The following is a 6,000-nucleotide window of genomic DNA, read 5'->3' on the forward strand; positions in this document are numbered from 1 at the left end:
GGTAATGAGCTACCACTATGTGAATTTTCAGGCGTCTTTTAAAATTTCCACCATATTACTCTACCCATTTCTTGAGTATATGGTTAATGTGGTGTGGTGAATGTCTTAATTAGGTACAGATGTCAATAATGAATCGATGTGTGGTTTAAGTGTATATAAACCTGATTAACTTTGTCGTTCTAACTCTTTCTTATTCCTTCTCCTTCTGTAAAATCCTAGTGTGTGCAAGAACGTGTGGTACTGTGGTCTTACGAGTTGAGAACTTACTCTTAGGCATCATGTTCCATCAAAAGGGAATAATGGGGAAGTATTTAAACAGAAGCCCTCAAAAGTGTCTATCACACCTTACCCCTCTGTAAGGCATGACATGATCCCGTAAAATACCTAATAAACTACCGAACTCCACCTACCGATAACTCATTAAGTATCCTACAAGAGATTTTAAAACTATTTTCTTACTTTTTGGAAGTGGTGAGCATTTGGGTAGGAATTAAAATCATTTATTCAAAGTTTCAAAACTAGTTAAAACTTTTGTCCATTTTATTTTTCCGTAAATTTTATAAAAATTTCGACAGAGTGCCGTTTATATTTTGAGAAAACAGTTCTTCAAATACCTGAGAAAAACACTTCCAATAAATTTTTCTACAACTCCCAACCTAAATCAACTCAAAATTCTCAAATCAAACCACTTCAAAATAATTCCACAATTTAATCCAAGTTTGTCATCTCAAAATATTTCATCATATGTAAGTTTAATTTACAGATATAAAATACAAAAATAATATTATTATAATTTATTATACAACTGCTCAACTTTATATTGATACATAAAACATTATAAAATTTACATCAATGAACTAAAACATACAATTTATTATAAATAAATACCGTACAAAAGTGATCAAAGAAGTTCTTGCCAATGCAGCAGCTCACTCTGCTGCTTTTTCCTTGCTCTTATCTATGACAGCAAAATAAGCTATTGCTAAGTATAAAAATACTCAGTGGTGCACAATAAAAATTGAAATGCAGTACATAAAACATTTCTTGATAAATTCACAATTTGAATATTTCATAATCACATTTCACAATTGATTAAAACTCTTTATAGCACAATTTTGGTCAAATAATTTAATAAATACGGTCTTGCCAATTCATACACAACTTAAGCCATGACACAAAATTTTCGATTAATGCCGTGTTGTACACCACGACAAAGCAATCTACAACCCCACTAATCAAAATTAATGAGAGATGTGGCTAGCTAGCTAATGAGTACTTATCCGATCTACAACCTCAACTGGTAAACCAGAGAGGGAGGAAAATAATCGATCTCAACCCCATAAATGGAGGAGGAATAATAAGACCCTGTCATGCTAAGTGTGAATCAGAAATCCATTTCAAATATTTTATTCAAATATTGCATACAAAAATCAAATCAATTTCCAAAATTACAATTTCATCACAAAGTGGCAACACAAAAGTTCTTAAACTCATAATGCGTACTTAATCAATTTTTCAATGATAAAATGCTTAAATAGGGTTTATTGTGCACAAACCTAACGTGAGTCGCCTTGAGGCCTTGACTCGATCTCTCAGACCTTTCAGGTCTTTTTCAGCTGAAACACAAAATTTATAGTGTCTCAGTATCTTTACTTTATAACAATTCCAATAACTAATTCCAATATGTTTAAACTTACATTCTTACAATTTTATGTTAAGGTTACTATTCATAGTACTATTCAAGTCAATTTATTGACTTTCTAAGGCTTAATAGGTATGGAAACTCCAACTTCACCCACATACCACATTTTGGTCACCAATTTTGTTGGTTTTGGTTGTTTTTTCAAAACTTAGGTCTTTTAGGCAAAATTGCAAATTTTCAGTTTTGATGTCTTATGTTGCACTATTCCATTGGTCATTTTGCTGTTAGAATTTGGCTAAGTTTTCTTCATAGAAATTGTTCCTTATTGTCTTAAATTTATTCTCCTTTTTGAATCACTCCAATTGGAGTTTTGTAGCTCAAGTTATAGCCATTTGAATCATAGTTGCCGGATTGGACTTACTCAGATTTTTTGGGCAAATTCTGGTTCTGGTAGTTTTTGGTCACCAACTTTGGGTGGCCAAATGACTTGGTTAAGGGCATAATTTGGGTTTGTGTTCTTTATAAAAGTTTTAGGTCTATATCTCAGCTTTCTACTGGTAAAATTTTAGGTTATTTAGATCTGCCTAGCCCAAGTTATGGCTAAATGAACAAACACTGTTCATTTAGTCATTTTTGTATAGGTCAAATTACCTAAGTCCGGATTTGGTCAATTTGTTCATTAGGTTTTGGTCACTTTTTGGGCATGATTCCTGAATGAAAAATGTTTCATTTTGTGTCTATTTTCATTCCCAATTGGCCTCACACCAATTGGACTTGTAAATTTTCAGTTTTGGTCCCTAAAAGGGACCTTGGTCCTGCTGCCTGCAGCATGACCCTAAGCAATTCGAATTTGCATTTGGTTCCAACACTTCTAATATACTCCAATTGGTCACAAATGACAATTTCTCACCTCAAACCAAGTCCAACACACCATTTAACACATTCTCACATTTTTGTCTTCCAAACCCTAGGTGTCAAACCCTAATTCATCTATTTGTTTCATTTAATTAGTTAAACACATATACACATGCTTCCTTAACTCATTCAAACTTACCTACACTATTTATTCAATCAAATTCATCTATTATCATCACAAACCCTAGCTGGACAAATTTTCATTTGGTCCCTCAACACTTGTTCTCATTTCATTTAAAGTTTATTTCCAAGTTCAATAAGTTAAAAATGCAAGAATCAAACTAAAAGTGTTAAGTTTGCTCACTAACCTTACTTTGGATTTCCAAAACTTCAATTCCCTTCTTCTTTTCTTCTTTCTTTCTTGCTCAAGCTTCTTTTCAAGACTAAAAGACCAAGTTTAATTAAGGGAACTATAAGATTTATGGCTAGATCAAGTAGTTCTTCAAGCTCAAAATGAGCTTTAATGGAGGAAAGTGAGGGTGAGGGGGAGAGAGGTATGAGACGGCAATGAAGAAGATAAGTCTTCTCTTTTTTTTTTTACTTTTCTTTTATGTTTTTAGTCTTATGGAAGACCACAAATTACCATAAATTTAATTTTTAATTATAATATTTATGGCATCATGCATAATGTCATGCATGATGTCATCTCTTTTCACATTTTTCATTTTCCTTTTATTTTTCTATTTATTTTTCCATTAGTTCTTTAATTTAATTTCCGATTCTGAAATTTTTTTTTCTTTGATTTTATTTGACAGTTAGGTCAGGAGTCAGCTCTCGGGGTCAATTGACCAAATTGCCCCTCGCCGATTTAACCCGATTTGCAAATAATTCAATATTTCTTCTGGCTTCTTGACCTAATTATTTTACTGACTTAACAATTCTTTTTCATGATTTTCTCTTTTCCACTATGTTCGCAATAGTCCTAAGGACCGCAGCGTCACATTTTGCGGTTCGAAATTTGAGTTTAAATCGACTTCGCAGTCCTTCCCGAGAAGGTCACCCATCGCTGTGACTCTCGGCTCATTTAACTTCTTATGTTCTGTTTTTCTTATTTATACTTAACCAATTAACAATTACTAATTATTTATGTTTATGGCTTATCTAGTTATCTTAAGTGTGGTTCTAATCCCCTTAATTGTCTGGACTGACACCGGTCACCGGAATAGTAAAATATACCAGGCTATGCAAATAGGGGTGTTACAGTGTCATCATCTGTTATCGTAGATAGGGCATAACAGTTGAAGAAAGTAGCCCAGCTTATCCTAGGTGAGGAGGATCTTGACGCTATTGTAACTCCAAAGACAAAGGTTGCTACCAACACTCCTGAGCTACCATTTGAAGGTATTATTGCTGTGGAGCCACCACTACCTGAGCTCATGATAGGAGTGCCTGAAACACTTACGTTGGAGGAAGCTGTTGAGGGGAATATCAATTAAAGGGGTTAGTTGTCCCCAATAAGTGTTGAATCAGGTCCGTCGTTAAAAAGGACAAGGACCATAGAAGAAATTGGGCTGATGGTCTCCAGCTCAAAGCAAATAATGGTTGAAGAGGGGTTAATGGAAGGTGCCTTAGATCCTAATATCATGTGCCCCCCTACTATATTGGACACTCTGATTAAGGAAGTTTTCGAAAACAAGATCGATATTATTGATTGGGGGGTGAAAGCGACAATTTTGGAGTTTGTTAACTACTCCAAATAGATGGGTTGCCTTGGAGGAGAGGCCCCTAAAACTTTTTACACTTCTGCCCAAAGAATGCTATTATGGGTAGGCATTAACATCACATATCTTGAGTTCTTGTGATGCTTTTGTGCTCCCTCTTCTTCTTTGTTTCTTCTTCTCTTCTCTCTCTCTCTCTCTCTCTCTCTCTCTCTCTCTCTCTCTCTTTTAAGCTCTAATTTTGACTTGTGTTTAGGCATTGTTAACTATGATAAGGCCCAGGACAAGGTTGTCTAGGAGGTCCATAGCACGGATGGGGATCTGGTAAGGGTAGTGAGTAAGAAAGAGATACCTGCTAGCCCTTATTGAGGCAAAAAGGATGACTGTTAAGGCAATGCATCGAGCAGACGAGTTCAATCACAAATCAAAGCATTGATAGAGATGGTTGAAAGGCATCAAAAGAGGATTGTGGAATTAGAAACTGAGTGGGGACATGATGAGCAAGCAAGTGTGGATGGATGAGGAAGTGCAAAGAACATGATGTGTACTTAACAAGAGCCATCAAAATTTCCAAGCTCTTTTGGAGAAATCTCATCAAGAATGTCAGAGGCTGAACACTAAAAAAGCTCTACTATTATAGCATACTTTAGAGGCAGAGGCCTTGGTACAGAAGATGGCAGAGAGAGCTGTCTATGATTTCTAGCATCTTCTAAGTATAGTTTTCGTGTGAAAGGGGAAATGAGCTAGAAGACGACACACACTTTGAAATGAGTTGGAAGACGACGCACACTTTCAACTTGGGTATGAAGGTGAACCTAGATCACTTAGAGCAGCCCTTATCTGTGTTGCAAGAAATGGAGTGGAACTTTGACGGGGATCTCATAGAGTTTGATGAATAAGATAATCCTATTCCCAAAGTGAGAGGGCCAGAGGATCCATGTGTGGGGAGATTTCCTTTAGGTGATACTTTAGTAGTGAAAGGGGTTCAAATTGCCCCTATTGTCAAGTTGGACCAAGCCAGTGGTTTGCCCTTAGACCAAACACTCAACACTCCTTATAAGGACCTGCCTAATGCATGTGGTGCCTCTACCAAAATAAGCCTAATAGATTTTGCTATTGAGGAAATGCAATTGAAGTAACTTACCTAGTACTAGGTTATTCATTGATAAATTCAAGGAGCATTTGTATTCTTAAATTCAATCAATGTATTTCCTTTTGCTTATCAGTTCTTACCTTTTGTATCTATTTAAATGGAATTATAAAAAGTCAGTTAATAAGAATTTTGGTGTTTATCTTTGTAATCTTTGATAATTAGTAGTATTTATATGAGTTTCACTAATTTAATTGGGCATCATACTTTTGCTGTTGATCTTCCTAAAAGACAAATTTTTAGGGTTCATAACTAAAATGTTTAAAGCCTTAGGTTAGAAGAGCCAAAAATTTGAAATGTGTGGAGTTTCACCCCTGCTTTGTGTCTTCGTTATCTATTTTGGATGAACGCCGACTAGAGTTTTTGATTTGTGAAATGTTTAGGGGAGGCTACCAAGCTTGAGTGATCGGGGCCTTGAGACCTGAGGAGTTTGAATAGGCTTTAAGGCTAAAAGGGTGAGTAAAGAACTTAGGTCATAAAGGTAGTTTGAGGCCTGGAGACCTAAGAGACCTAAATAGGTTTCGAGTCCCAAGGGGCTTTAAAGAGGCCTTAGATCGTGGGGAGGTTTGAAGAGGCCTTAGGTGTTAGGGAATCGTAAAAAGTGTTAAGTCCTAAGAGATTATTCAAAACCATGA

This window comes from Hevea brasiliensis, chromosome 5 (assembly GCF_030052815.1).
Source record: "Hevea brasiliensis isolate MT/VB/25A 57/8 chromosome 5, ASM3005281v1, whole genome shotgun sequence".
NCBI classification, from domain to species: domain Eukaryota; kingdom Viridiplantae; phylum Streptophyta; class Magnoliopsida; order Malpighiales; family Euphorbiaceae; genus Hevea; species Hevea brasiliensis.